Consider the following 15,920-nt stretch of genomic DNA (forward strand, 5'->3'; position numbering starts at 1 on the left):
TCAGGAGCTCCAGAATCGGAAGGACTTGGATTTAAGGGGCTCCTGGCTGGCTCAGTTGGTAGAGCATGTGACTCTTGATCTCAGGATCACGAGTTCAAGCCCCACCTTGGGCATAGAGCTTATGTAAAATAAATAAGCTACATTAAAAAAAAAAAAAAAGTACTTAGATTTGAATCCCAGCCCTGCTGCTTGCTTAGATGTATGACCTCAGGCAACTCCGTTCTCCCGAGTCTCAGTTTCCTCATCCATAAAATGGGGATATAATAGTGCTAGCCATATTTCCTAGGGGTGTTGTGAGTGAGGATCACGTAACATAGAGCATATAGAACAAGTATAGCACCTGGCATCTAGTAAGCATTCCAGTGTGAATTTTTCATAATTAGGCTCCATTTGGTTGAACGAAGATTTGCCCAAGCAGGGCACAACTTAAGAACGAATCCAATCAGGGGCGCCCGGGTGGCGCCGTTTGGTCGACTGTCCGACTCTTGATTTCGGCTCAGGTCATGATCTCACGATTTGGTGAGTTGGAGCCCTGCATCAAGCTCTGTGCTTGACAGTGAGGAGCTGTCTTGGGATTCTCTCTCTCCCTCTCTGTCTGCACCTCCCCTGCTCACGCTGTCTCTGTCTCTCTCAAAAATTAAATAAATAAATAAATAAATAAATAAATATTTAAAGAATGAATTCAATCCACAGACGCGTGAAAAGAGGCTCAACATCCCTCGTCAGCAGGGAAATGCAAATTAAAACCACAATGAGCTGTCACCTCACACCTGTTAGAATGGCTATTATCAAAAAGACAAGAGATATGAAGCGTCGGCGAGGACGTGGAGAAAAGGGAACCCTCGTGCCCTGTTGGTGGGAACGTAAATTGGCGCAGCCGTTACGGAAACGCCGTATGGAAGTTTCTCAAAACATTGAAAATGGCAATTCCGTGTGATCCAGTAAAGCCACTGCTGGGTGTTTACCCGAGGAAAATGAAAACACCAATTCAAAAAGGTACGTGCACCCTATGTTTATCGTAGCAGCATTGGCGATAGCCAAGATATGGGAGCAGCCTAAGTGCCCACCGATGGATGACTGGATAAAGACGATGTGGTGTATGCGCGGAGTGGAATGTTACTCATCCATAAACAAGAATGAGCTCTTGCCGTTTGCAACAACACGGACGGACCTGAAAGGTATTATGCTAAATGAAATAAATCAGAGAAAGCCAAATACCGTATGGCTTCATTTACGTGTCGAATCTAAAAAGCGAAACAAGACAAACGAGCCCACAAGCACACCCACACAAACGGAAACGGTCTCAAATACAGAGAACAAACTGGTGGTCACCAGAGGGGAGTGTGGCGGGGGGGATGGGCCAAATAGGCAGGAAGGATTTAGAGACACTAGCTTCCGGGTCTACAAGAAATAAGTCACAGGGATGAAAGGTACAGCATAAGGAATATAGTCAATAGCATTAATAGATAAACATAAAGAAATGTAAGAAGACTGAATTCAAGCCCACTTTTCCTCGTCTGCAACAGCCTAGAGATATTATATTAGTAGCATTTATATAAAATAAACTTCAGCCGAGGTCTTTTTCAGTTACAGGTTTTGATCCTGGAAGCGGATAAGGGGCTCGCCGCGCACGCCGCAAACCACAATACAAGGGAACCCAACCCCCCTTGCTGGTTATTACGATGGTTGTGGACTCCCTGATCTGGCAGCTATTAGAATAAATCTGGGACCGGGCATTAATGATCAGAAAGCAAGAAGCGGTACATCCTACAATTGGGCGGCTGACATACACGAGGGGGTGTTGTTGTTGTTGTTGTTCTTTCCATTCTTGTTGCTCAATGATTTTTGAAATTTAATTTAAAGACAAAGTGGTTTTAATCTCTCCAAGCTGTGCAGGATAGTGCTATAGAATTCATTATGTCCATTATGCTCACGCGAACACTGATGGTACACAATCTTAGCAACACCCTAATTTATGCCGTTGTTGTGTTGCTATTCAATGCATAACAGGATTCGTAGAGCCCGATTCCAGGTGAGAGAGCCAGAATACAGGTCAGCTCGCTCACAGCAGCGCTTCCCATTCCGGGGGCTCTTCACTCAGTCACTGGAGGCGGCGTGCGGCGTGTGCTCCGGGCCGCTGGAGAAAGAAACCAGGAGTGTCTCCCCGCAGGGGCAGTTTTCGTGGACGGTAAGTCATTTACGCTATTATTTTCATATTGAAAGCGACGCAGATATGCTAGCGAGTCTATGGCACAATTGCAATGCATTTTAAAAACATAAGCTGCAAAGAGAGTTCTTGTGATACAGAGCACCCTTTCTCACGCTGGACCCAGACCCCTGGGAGAACGCATTCAGCCCTCCTCTGCCATTACGGGTACTTTGGTAGAAATGTTTTCAAAGTACTGCTGTACCGGGGTGACAGATTTTCAAGCGTCAGCGTTACCGCGTTCAATTTCACGTCTCCTGTGAAGTTTGCGAGTTATGGTCTCTCTAATTCCTCTCTGCCCTGCCTCTCCCCTCCCCAGTGGCCCTCCTCAAAAGTGACCGTTATGGGCCAGGGTCTGGTGCATCTGTCTCCTCCAGAATTAATGCAGATTGTCAGAGCAGCTGGTCTGTTTTTATCGGAATCATATTCTGACCGCCTGGATTCAAAATGGCACGATGCTTCCAGACCAGTATCAGACGGTGGGGAATGCCAGGACTCACAGACGCCATCGGAGGCACGAGCCTTGCGGAAGGGATAGCTCCTGGACTCTGAGCGGGGATTTCTAAGTGTGACCCTTTATGAAAGCCCCAAGCTAGTGCTTTCCTTTCAGGTTTCAGCTTTGGTTGCTGAGCGACCCCGGGGGTGGGGGGTCGTGACAAGCCACTTCCAACCTCAGGGGTTTAGTTTCTGCTGTTGGGTCCCTTTGAGTTTCAGATGTTCTCAGGCTCCGTCATTTTTACATAAAGCAGAATCAGTGAAAAGACTGGGGAGCGGTGATTGAATCCTTCCAGAGGACATTTTTCAATGTCTAACACAGAGTCATTTGCAGACCGTGTGGGCGGGTCGGCATTGGCAAGTGAAATCACAAATGTAAAGATTTACATTAATTTCGGGACCAAGACACTGAGCACCAAAATTACAGCTCGGAGTGTGGGTCAAAGGTGGCCTGATTTACCTCCAAGTAATTAACAACTGTCTTTTCAACGCCCGATCTCGCGTATAATGCGCACTTCGGTAGGCAGGTGGAGATTTATTTGAACAACAGATATCGGATGCTGCGATTTCTGGACACAAAAAAATGCCTTGTATGCCACTTAAAATGTTTGGAGGAGCTTTCCCATCATTTCAGCCATTATTTGCTTTATGTGCAGGTGAACAAGTTCAGATGCATGGTGCTCTTCTGAGCCAAAGGCTTAAAAGAGCCTTTGGTATCCTGGCAACAAATATAAACAATGTTCAAGTGACAGATTGAGTGGTTGTTTTCACTGGACCCTCTTCAGAGACAAAACTGAGATAAATTAAAAGAGTCTATTAATTCATGCCTTTTCCACGACCGTCAAAGCAGGGGACAGTGGAAGCGAGGTCTTATTCTGATGGCGAACATTCATCCTGGGATTTCATTTCCTTGGGCAACTTTTGCAATGCAGGCAGGAAATTTAGGACTGTGGAGATTAAGCCAAATTTGATCACGGGATGCGTTTCACGGACTCTGATGTTTTCACTCCTGACCTGCAGATATAACGCGAAGGGCATATATGAACGTGAAGACATAACCAGAGCAAAGTCTGCTTTGCTGTTGACAGATGGACTTTCCCAGGGCCTCGTGTTGGGGAGTGAAAAGGAAAACTCTTTCTGTCAAAATGAGATTCCAGTGCCCTGCTCAGCCAGGAGCAGAGACATCTCCCGGGCAGAGGCAGAGGCACTGTGACGCTAAGAGCCATCCCTTGCCCGGGACCCCTTCCCACCCCTGGAAGGCACCATAGCAACGTAGTCCTGTGGTCACGTGGTTTTGTAAAATGTTCACAAGGGAGATACGCTTGTGTATTTTAAAAAGAGGGCTCAGGGGCGCCTGGGTGGCTCAGTCGGTTAAGCGTCCGACTTCAGCTCAGGTCACGATCTCGCGGTCCGTGAGTTCGAGCCCCGCGTCGGGCTCTGGGCTGATGGCTCAGAGCCTGGAGCCTGCTTCGGATTCTGTGTCTCCCTCTCTGTCTGCCCCTAACCCACCGGCATTCTGTCTCTGTCTCTCTCAAAAATAAGTCAATATTTTAAAAAAAGAAAGAAAAGGACACTCTTGGACTGGACTGAATAGCCGAATAGGAACATATGTTATAGTGAGAATTCTGAGCTCTAGCTCAGAGCACTTAGTTTATGTACAACAACGATCATGAAAGGGAGCAAATGCCAAAAAAATCCGGCCTGCCTCACACCCAGACCCCACCGCACTGCTGGCCCGGTGGGCACCGTGTGATTCCCCAAGGCTGCCTTGGCTCTGGTAGTAGCTCAGTGAATCCGTGGGGTCCCAGCCTGACTTCCCAACCCTCTGACTTCCCTCTCTAGGGAAAGAAGCTGCTGGAAACACACCTGTTTTCACTTTTGCAATTAAGCTCGGGACTCAGGAGTGGTTTTATTATAAAAATCGAGCCTTGCAGTGGGTTTACCTTAGAAGTGAAGGTCAGGGGGCAAAGGTGCGTGGGACCCTGGGTGAAAGCATGCCATTTGCCAGTTAGGATAGGAAGCGGGACATCTGGCCAACTGACATCGTCGTTCTCCGTCAGCTCCATGCTTCTCCGGGTGTCTTGGGTCACATGACACCTCATCATGGGTTAGTGCCTTGGTCTGTCCACCAGGAAAGCTGGAAGTCAACTCTTCTTGTTTAAGTTACCATATCATGTCTTCATTCTTCTACTAGGGGCTGTGGCCCTTGGCCACATTCTAGAGCGAGGCAGATCGGATTAAGTGAAGCCTGCTTCTTTGGAGAAAACGACTGTTACCACCAAATAGCAGCGATGTTTCAAAAAGTACAGAATCAATAGCATAGCGATTTTGACCTCTGCTATGCCAGACGTTGTGCTAAGCACTTCACAGGACATAGATGAACACTCTCCTGCTCCTGTCAACAGCCCTGAGAGAGAGGAATTATAATTAATTCCATTTCACAGCTGATGAAACTGAGGCTTGGAGAGATCAGGTGTCTGACCCGATAGGAGTTTCTCTTTTTTTTTTTTTTAACTTTTTTTTCAACGTTTATTTATTTTTGGGACAGAGAGAGACAGAGCATGAACGGGGGAGGGGCAGAGAGAGAGGGAGACACAGAATCGGAAACAGGCTCCAGGCTCTGAGCCATCAGCCCAGAGCCCGACGCGGGGCTCGAACTCCCGGACCGCGAGATCGTGACCTGAGCTGAAGTCGGACGCTTAACCGACTGCGCCACCCAGGCGCCCCCCGATAGGAGTTTCAAAGAGAACTTTAAGATGATCCTGTCCAACTTCTTTATTGTGGGTCGCGAAATGTGTTAAAATAGGAAAGCTGGCTAGCTTCAATACCAAAAGACAAAATCCACTTGACAAATATTAAGGAGAAATTGTAATAACTAAAGCACCGTTTACAGAATCCATTTTTAGAGGGGGAGTTATTTTCTTTTCAGCCGATTTAAGAATTATTGTTGTAAAAAAAAATCACTAGAACCGGGGCACCTGGGGGGCTCAGTCGGTTGAGCGTCGGACTCTTGGTTTTGGCTCAGGTCATGATCCCAGGGTCATGGGATCGAGTCCCGTGGGATCCAGCCCCGCATCGGGCTCCTTACTGAGCGTGGAGCCTGCTTGGGATTCTCTCTCCCTCTGCCCCTCTCCTCTGCTCTCTCTCTTTCTCAAAAAATTTTTTTAAATCACTGGAACCTAAAGCTCTAGAGTGAAATTTGACTTGATTCAAGTTTCGTTAACTTTCCAGGACAGACCTTCCTTCTAAACAGTTTTTTTTTTAAGTTTTTTTATTTTGAGAGAGTGTGTGCACGCGCCCATGCGTGAGGGAGGGGCAGAGAGAGGGAGTGAAAAATTCCCAAGGAGGCTCAGCGCCCCCTACGCGGGGCTGGACCCCGTGAACCAGGCTGAAAACAAGAGTCCCACGGCTGCTCAACTGACTGAGCCCCCCAGGCACCCCAGACCTTCCATCTAAAATGATGGCTCTTAGTAAAGAACGCTGAGCCCCATAAATCGGCATGCCTCGGGGCTGGGATCATTGGGCCCTTGGGTAAGTTTAGCCCAAGCGACTAACACAGCCACCTGGCCAGATGGTGCTGGGCGCCCCCTCGCCTGTCCCCGGGGTTGGGTCTCAGCAAAATGCCGAGACTCAGCCGGGCCTTGGTCTGTTGTATTTGATTGCACCTGACCTGGAGAGCCCTTCCCTAGTCACGTGGCCCGTCCACTTTCAGGTTGCCGGGCATCTTCGTTGTATTATTCCTTCCTCCACCCCCCCACCCCCCACCCGGCCCGGGGCCCCAGCCTCCCTCTTGGCCCGGGACACAGTCCCTTAAGACCCAGCCGAGATCACACCTCCCAGACTCTCTGCCCTCTTCTCTGAACTGCGAAAGTACTCTCTTTACTCCAGCTCCATGAGTGCAGTGATCTTGTCTGTTTAATTCATGCTTGTATCCCCTGTGTCTAGAACAGTGTGTGGCACACAGTAGGTAGTCAAGAAATCATTGTTAAGTGATTGGCTTATAATGTTTACTTCGTAGGATGGCAGCTGCGTGTTTACTCGTCCGTTTCCGTTAGGGGCTGTGTCGTGTCCCTCTTTACATTCCTAACACTGAGCACAGAATCTAACACATAGTGAACGTGTAGGAAATGGGCATTGGAGAGAGAAATGAATGAGAGAATGAATGAATGAATGAATGATATGCGGAGTTCGGTCCTTTGGTTATCAATCGGCATGAATGAATTTTGGCTAGATGCAGCCTCTTGCTCCCTGGGAACAATTCTGCAGTAATAAATTGCACGGGGGCCTTCCTGACTCGCATCTGATGTTTGCCCAGCTCCTGGGCTTACGGGGAGGATTTGGATGCGGCGGGGGTTTGGAAATCCTGCTCTACTGTCCTATTGCCCGTGCTAGACAACTAGAGGGCCAGGGGCTGGGGACACCTCCCTCCCCAAATCTGGGTGAAAACAGGTCCGAGTCCGCATCAAGGGCGCTCCTACCATCCAGTGACTATATGCTGCCCGTTTGATCCTAAGTCCCTAACACAGAGCTCTTCATATGCTAAAGACTTGATGGCTTATCTGACTGTGATGAGGACAATGCCGAACACTGATTGTTACACAAGATGACTCAGGCCACTCCAGGGGAGAGGAACAGGCATGTTATTGGGGCACCTGAGGACGCTGCCATCAGAGCTGTACCGGCTGCACACCCACGTGACATATTAGGGCTGATTAGACCAGACATACATCTGTGCCCAGGCCTGATGTTCCCAGCTCCCAAGACAGCGTGGTCATTGAAAGCGGGAGAGTCGATGTGCCCCTCTTTGACCTGCTCTGGAAGTAAGTGAGTTTGTTCTTTCCTTTCCTCCCCCTCTCCCCCTTGCTCTCTTCCTCCATCTGTCTCTCTGTCTCCTCTCCCTCTCTCTCTTTCTGTCTCTCTCTCGTGAATGGGAAGCCCCTAGGGGTGCCAGGGTCTTGGTCTAGTCGTTTCTTGAGCTCTTGGCTACATACGGGCCAGGCGCTCTTCTGATTGTGTGCGGATTCTCTCATTTAATCCTTTTAGCGGCTTTATGAGGCGGGCGCTAGGAGGACCATTTCTCAGGTGAGAAAAACTGAGGCACCTGGCAAGCCACATAAAGCACCTGCAGCTGAGAGCCCTGAAAGCGGAGGCCCCGGCTTAGAGAGGGCCGGGAGGCAGCGCAGGTCAGTGCGGGGGGGGGGGGGGGGGGGCTGGAAAATGACCAGGGAGAGCCGAGGAAGAGGAGTGGTTCAGTCTGGGCACCATCGGCCTGTCTGGGGACTGCTCACCTCCAGCAGCAGCCGCGTGAGGAGAGGCACTTGCGGGAGTGCTTCATCAAGAGCATGACTCTGCCTCTTTCCGGCTGCGAGACGGCGGGCAAGGTGGTGAGCGCTCGGTGCCTCAGCTTGCTCAGCTGTGAAATGGGGTCAAGAACAGCACCGCGGTGCGGAGTGAGCGTATTCCGGCGTAGAGCTGGGCACGGCGCGTGTGCCTCAGTGGGGAAGGACCGCCGGGCTCGCGCAGAGGCAGGCCAGCCCCGTGTCCGTCTAGAGGCCGGCTTTCTCAAGGGAAACTTTGCAGGGGGCGCTCTCAGCGTGTCGGCTGCGACAGCCTTTGCTGCCAACCCGGGAGTGGCGGAGGGAAAGGTCCCCTCCCGCCACGGGTGCAGCTGAGGGCAGGTACCTAGCAGAGAGGAGGGCTGGGCGCGCCCTGGGGTGGGGGGGTGGGGACAACGGGGTTGTCGTGGGCCTCGTGGCGACTGAAAGCCTCTGGAAGCGCCAGGCTGGGTGAGACACGCAGGCTGAGAAAGCCCCAGCCGCCGCCGCCGCCACCGCCCACGGCGGGCTCCGAGCGCCTCCTCGCGGCTGGCGGCAGAGGGCGCGCCCCCGCGCCCCTGCGCCCCCGCGCCCCGCGCCCCGCGCTGCCGCCGGCCGGCTCCGGGTGCGGTGCCCTCCACGCGGGCTGCTCCCCGCCGGTCTCCGGCCAGCCCGCCTCCTCCAGGAAGCCCCCTCTGACCGCTGCAGCCGCGCGCTTCCGACCGTGAACCCCCAAAGTGTCCGCGCTTGCATAATTTAGAACTTGGTTACGTGCTGGCTGGTTCGCCGAGTGTGTGGATGGGCCGGGCAAGTCTGGGCCGCAGAGCAATAGCAGAGCTGGTGTGGCCCCCCCCCCATCACACACAGCCCCTGGCACACTGGCAGCGAGTGCCCAGCAAATACTTGACTTGCCTTTGTGAGGTCTTCTTGTAGAGACTCCGAAAGGAGACCCCCGGGGTCCCTGGTGTCACACAGCCCCGGGGGTAGCAGAAGTGGTGCCTAGCAAGAGGCATGTATGGCCTCGGTTGTCACTTTGAGCCTTTACCAATCGGGTACGACTGGGAGGCGATGCCTTGGTGTAGAGGAACCCCGTCTGCAGAAGAGCGCACAGAGGTGGAAACATCTGCTGAGCCCCCGCTTGGGTGCAGAGCCCTGTGCTGGGCACCCAGAGCGCAGGTATAAACAAACTCCTTGGCCTTGTGGGGGGCAGCGTGAAAAAAATAGAAAGGAGAGATTTAGAATCGGAAAATCCCCCTCCCCACACACACACACACACACTGGCTGTGTGACCCTGGCCACACCGTGTGACTTCTCTTAGCTTCCGTTTCCTCACACACATCTCAGAGGGGGTTCTGGAGTGGGATGGGGTGGTCAGAGAATACAGTAGCCAGATCTATGCCTTCATTTTCACGAGAAGGATATATTTACCTACTAAGTGATTTAAATTACATAGCATTATTATTTGAGATTTTATTCTTTTTTAAAGTCCTCTCTGTACCCAACGTGGGGCTCGAACCTACAACCCCGAGATCAAGGGTCACGTGCTCTACCAACCGAGCCAGCCAGGCACCCCTAAATTACATCTTATAGTTGAAAAGCTGAACGGCAGCGGTAGCATTTTGTGACGGTCAGACGGTGAAGTATTTATGACAGCTCTTGGTTGATCCGAAGAGGGTCCACAAAGGTCCGTCAGTTTTTCCATTGCTAAAATACATAGCAGGCACTTGGTGAACTGCTTCTTGAGGAGAAAGGAAACGTTTACTGGGTGGTGATGTGAACCGTAGTCAAGTGACAGGACCCGTACACAAACGTGGAAGTGAAGGGTGCAAGAACGTCTGACATGTGTCACCTGACATGTCCAGACACTTGACTTGTCCAGATGGTGAATGCTGGATGACTTCAGAGCCAGGGGCAATCACGGTGTGTGGGCGGGTTGGAGCCTCCCTCATGGAGGCAAGACTCCAGACGAGCCTCGAGGATTGGACTGGATTTCGGCAAAGGGACACAGGGAAGGGCATCTAGACAGAGGGAATGGCATGCCTAAAAGTGCAGAGACCAGAGGTATGAATAGCTGGGAGCTGCAGGTGCCAGAGGACAGGGACCTCGGCTTTGGCTCACGCTCGTATCCCAGGGACTAGCACATAGTAGGCTCTCAGAAAGCGTTTGTGGAAGGAACAAACGAATGAACGAATGAATTGGGCCAAGTTGAAGTCGGAGCTTCCCAGAAATTGAGAGAGTCAGGACAAGCAGACGAACAGAGATCAGAACGACGCAGTGGGCTGAAGCACGAATGTTTTCTCCTCCATCGGATTGGAAGCTCCCAGAAGGGGGGACGGCACGTAGAAGAAGCTCTATAAATATTTGATGAAGAAGCGAGGGGGTGGAGGAATGTGGCAGTTGGCAAAAAGGCATAGGCTGTGGAGTCAGCCCTGAGTTTGAGTCCTGGCTCTGCTCGTATGGCTTGGGTGACCTCTGACAAGTTGCCTAACGTCTCTGTGACTCATTTTCCCGTATTTATTTATCTTTTAAATGTACTTATTTATTTTGAGAGAGAGAGAACGAGCAGGGGAGGGGCGGAGAGGGAGAGGGACGGAAGATCCGAAGCGGGCTCCGTGCTGACAGCAGACAGCCCGACACGGGGCTCGAACTCACGAACCGCGAGATCATGACCTGAGCCCAAGTCGGATGCTTAAGCGAGTGAGCCACCCAGGCGCCCCATCCCTTCTGACGATAATACCCACCTCACAGGGTTGTCCTGAAGGTTCAGTGACCTCATGTGTATAAAGTGCCTGCCTCAACCCACAAGGACATTTCGTACATCAGTGATCACAGCCCTTCAGCTGGAGCGGATTTCCGTGTAAGGCGCGGGCAGCAGGGAAGAAGGAGAGAAAGGGACGAGGGGAAAAAGGAGAATCAAGGGGACTTGTTGAAAGGAGACGGCAGGGACACGCCTGTAAACGGAAAGGGGAGGTAGGCGTGAGCTCAGAAAGATGCAGCGACCTGCCAAGCGGGCTTTGCTGCCGAAGACCGGGGAGCTGAGCGCTGTCCGGAGCCCCGGGTCAACACGCAGAAGAATCCAGAAGACTCACCAGGGCTTCTGGCGTCCCCGGTCAGTGAAAGTCACAGTGGCCCATTCCCGGACCCTGCAAGATTTTCAGGCCACCGTATTTTTCCAGGAATTTTAGGGACTGCGTGTATTTTCTTCTCCTCTTCTCCCCAAATGTCAGAAAAGGACAGTCCACAAGGGGGCAGATGCTATCTGGCCGAGGCCAACGACCTTAGAAATGCGCCTGTTTCCCCTCCCGTTGCCCCGTGGGTCACTGCTTTGGCAGGACTGTTGTGCGCGTGTGGGCCGTGGCCGCGAGGTGAGCTCTGGGAAGGCGCGGAGCCCTTGCCTGACTCCAGGGCACACGGGTTATTGCTCAAACTCGCCGCTGCTTCCTGCTTCTCTGCTAGCTCCTGGCCGCCTTGCTGTTTGCACCTCCCTTTGTTTCACGATTTTATTTTTCCGTGATCTCTACACCCAACACGGGGCTCGAACTCACCACCCTGACATCAAGAGTCGCATGCTCTACTGACTGAGCCAGCCAGGCGCCCCAACAAAGATCCTTTTGAGCAACTGAATGTAACGGAAGAGAAGAGGCAAACCCACACTGAGCTGGAGAGCAGCTCTGGGATCAGAGAGACCGGGGTTCAGATCCCGGCTCCACCATTCCTTAGCTACGTGTCCTAGGACAAGCGACGTAACGTCTCCAAACCTCAGTCTCCTCGTCTGGACAATGGGGAGAGTAATAACAGCACGCACCTCCCAGGGTGGTCGTGGGGTTTCAACGGGATAATGTATACATGAGCTGGTGCCTGGGCAAGCAGTGCTCAGTAAACGGTAGCCGGAATCCTTGTTCCTGTTGGTAGTAACAGTAAAGCAATATGGCGCATGTTGAATATAGAAAAGACTTTGGAAGACACAGTGGCAGGTGGGCAGGAGGTGGGCTTTGCCCTGAGTTGCGGAAGGTGAAGAAGCGGGAGTTGTGAGCGTGGAATGAGGAGGGCTTCCAGGTGGAGGAAAAGGAGGGGAATGTCTTGGGGTTGGCCAGTGGCTTCACTTGGGTGGCCCGCTGGGTCTGCATTGACAAGGATGGAGCTGATTCAGGGGGGCCGAAGCTCGTCTTAGCATTAGGGAGCTGGGGAAATGACCCGAGGAAGAGAGTGTCTCAGGTGACTGTTGGAGAAGCCTCTCGGTGTCTAGCCTCAGCCTTTTGGAAGAGGAAGACAAATCCGTGAGAGCAAGTGCATTAGAGTTCTCTAGAGAAACAGCACCCATAGGAGCGATAGATAGATAGATAGATAGGTGATAGATGATAGGTGATAGATGATAGATGATACATAGATAGATGATTGATAGATAGATATTATAGGAATTGGCTCCTGTGATTATGAAAGCCAGGAAGTCCCAAGTACTGCCATCTGCAAGGTAGAGACCCAGGAAAACTGGTGATGTCAACTCAGTCCGAGTCCGAAGTCCTGAGAACCATGTGGCTGATGCCATAAGTCCTGGTCCAAGTCCAAAAGCCCAAGAACCAGAGGCATCAATGTCTGAGGCAGCAGCAGATGTCTCAGCTCAAGCCAAAAAAAAAAAAAAAAAAGCAAATGTGCCTTCTTCCTTTTTCCTTTTTGGTGAATGCCCACCTGCATTGGTAAGGGTAATCTCTTTTTTTTTTTTTTAGAGGGTGGGGGAGGGAGCACGAGTGGAGGAAGAACTGAGAGAGGGAGACAGAGGACCAGAAGCAGGCTCTGAGCTGTCAGCACGGAGCCCAGCGAGGGTCTCAAACTCACGAACCGTGAGATCTTGCCCTGAGCCTAAGTCAGATGCTTAACCGACTGAGCCACCCAGGCGCCCCCACCAATTCACACACGAATCTCTTCCAGAGATACCCTCGCAGCTACACCAGAAAGTCTTTTACCAGCTGTCTTTGCACGCCTTACCCGAGGTGACACATGAAACTGACCATCACAGCAAGCCAAGGAAGAGTCCCCGTGTTCCCACAGCATGTGCAGACCCAGGGGGAATAAACTGAGAATACAGAATAAAGGAGTCAGGAAGTTTCTTTGTTCTGGACCCCAAACACGTATCCAGAATTTCGACACGGCGACCCAGTGGGACCTAGAAGTCAGCTTCTACCCACAAAACCCACAGCTGTCAGCTGCAAGATGCTCGTCCCCAGGCAGTGCTCCCCTCTCCCCTCCGCAGCCCAGGGCAGTAAGTTGGAAGGAGGTTCCTGGCATTTTTAGTCCCAGGGCCTGGTCTAAGGCTCTCACTTCCATACTGACTTTCTAAGCTTAACCTTCCCTGTTAGCGGATCTTTTTGGGGGCCTGGACTCAGGGCCAGCAAAGCTGGGCCGATTTCCTGTCTGCGCACATGGTATGCACCCACAGAACCCCTGGTTACACAGGCCCTTGGGGGAAGCCTCAGCCTAAGTAGCCCCAAACAAGAGATCATTGAAGAGCCTCTTATATTTAGCTTTAGGATATCATGAGTGATGTTTGGGCAGGACATTTCCCTTCCTGAATAGGGTTGGATTAGGCTGAAATTCGAATTAACTTTATGAGAGGCAGTACAGCAGGGTGGTTAGAAGCTATAAACACAGCGGTTATGGGCTCGTAACCACGTGTTCCGGTTTCCGTTCGGCCACCAGCACTTACTAGCCGTTTTGTTTCTCTGAGGCTGGGTTCCTGCGTCTATAAAACAGCCAGAATACTCCCCTTCGCTGCCCGGTTGTGAGGCCAGCTTGACCTACCAGGCGCGTAAAGCACTTAGCCTGATGCCTGACTCACAGAAGCATTCCACAAACGGCACTGATCATAATTATTGTCACATGGTTATTACTTCCCCCAGCAGATCCGATGGGCCCCGCAGAGAGGAAGCCTGGAGGCAGCCTGGGGGGACAGGTGTGCCAAGGGAAAACCAGACCAGGATTAAAAACCGTCAACATGCAATCCAGGAGAAAAAAAAAAAAAAAAAAAACCACTCCACCCTGGAAAACTGACAAACTGACTTGTCCCCTTCGCATGGCAAAAACCACCAGAAGCTACCTTCCCGGCCCTCGTTCTCGGCTCGTGCCAGCTCCTTCGCAGGTTGTGGCCGGATCGAGCAGGAAACATGGTCCTGCCATGGGCTCACGTTGGCCCGCGCCCAGCTGGACATTTCTGTGCCAGGGGGGCAGGCCCGGCGGGTGACGGGGTCATGTTTGCAAGGTGAAGAGCCCGTGGTAGGACAAACTCGTTTCTGCCTCCGCATTGTTGCCGGCTTATCAGTTTCCTCATGTGATGTGCTTGGAAAAACGACTAGAAAGCACACGGCTTTTCCCCTAGCTAGGACACGGGAAGACAAATTGGTAAATTCTGCCGATACGTCCTGGTTCTTTTATTGTCAACAACCCCAACGCTTTTTTTTTTTTTTTTAAAGTGGGCTCCATGCCCAGCCTGGGGCTCGAACTCACAACCTGAGATCGAGAGTCACGTGCTCTTCCGGCCGAGCTAGCCAGGTGCCCCTCTTTTATTCTCTGCGTAGTGGCGTTTTTACTCCTATTTGTACTCTCTGGGCTCAGCAGAGTGCCAAACGCATCCCCTCCCCCCTCTTTTTTTTTTTTTTTTAAATGCATCTCCCTTGAAAGAAAGTCTGGTAATTGAATGTCCGCCCCAAGGTTTCCTGGCCTCAGCCCAGCCCTGGGCGTCCACACCGTCTAGTCGATATTTCCGCAGGCGTGTCGGCGCATTACCTGTTGGGGCTTGCCGCTCTGGCCGTACTCTCCCGGGACAAAGATTTATAAAGAGGCCACCAGGGCCTTGCTCACTGTAAACAGCTTGTTATCTACCCTGACGTGCTTTCTCTTCCGGGCTCCATTCGGCGTCAAGCCAAAAAGCTTCGTTCTGACGGCTCTTTGGTGGTGGTTCTTGCCTGAGACCAGGGTTCAAAGGATTTTGATTCCATGTTCATCTTTGGGTTGTCTCCAGGCACACTCAGCTCAGAAGTTTGGCTCAGGAAATAAAACGCAGAGGTTTCTTTTTATTTATTTACTTACGTGTTTATTTATTTATTTATTTATGAGAGCGAGCGCAAGTGACCGAGAGAGAGAATCCCACAAGGTGCAGAGAGGGGGAGAGAGTGCGGAGCGCGGAGTGGCTCGAGCTCACCCGATGCGGGGCTCGAACCCAGGAGCCGCGAGATCATGACCTGAACCGAAGTCAGACGCTTAACGGACTGAGCCCCCCAGGCACCCCGAAAACGCAAGAGTTTCTGACTCCTTGAGGTATGGCTCAGCCCCTGCCAGAGCTGACTTTGCCAGAAGCATCCACGCATCCAATGTCCTCATTCTCCTTCTCCCTCTCTCTGTCTCTGATGTGACTAGGGGACAGGCTGGACCCTTGCACCTGGTCCATATAAAAGGGCCTAAGGAAGAAAGGAAAAGGGGGAGTGGACAGGTCACTCCTTGTCCTGTTGTTCTCACGGGGATCGTATACCCAAGGAGGGCAGCAGGACTGAATAGCCAAGAGAACAGAGTCTGGGGTTCACGCTACCTGGGCGGGAGTGACTCTGCCGTTTATTAGCTGTGTGACCTTAAGCAAGTCATTTAACCTCTCTGTGCCTCAGTTTCTTCAACTATAAAACGGGGCTGATAACTGGCCCTCCTTTAAAGGGTTGTTATGAGAATTTAAGGAGTAAACAGATTGCAAGGCATTTAAAATAGGGCCTGGCGTATGGTAAATGCTATAGAAGTGCTTTTGAAATACAAATTAAAATTTTCATGTTCGTGGTCCCTGTGTTCGATCCATTTCCCCCTCCCTGGCTGTAAGTTTCAAGGCTTCCATGTATGGATCTGAGGTCCCTTGGTGCATTTTTTTCCTA

Source organism: Prionailurus viverrinus, chromosome X (genome assembly GCF_022837055.1).
Source record: "Prionailurus viverrinus isolate Anna chromosome X, UM_Priviv_1.0, whole genome shotgun sequence".
Classification (NCBI taxonomy): domain Eukaryota; kingdom Metazoa; phylum Chordata; class Mammalia; order Carnivora; family Felidae; genus Prionailurus; species Prionailurus viverrinus.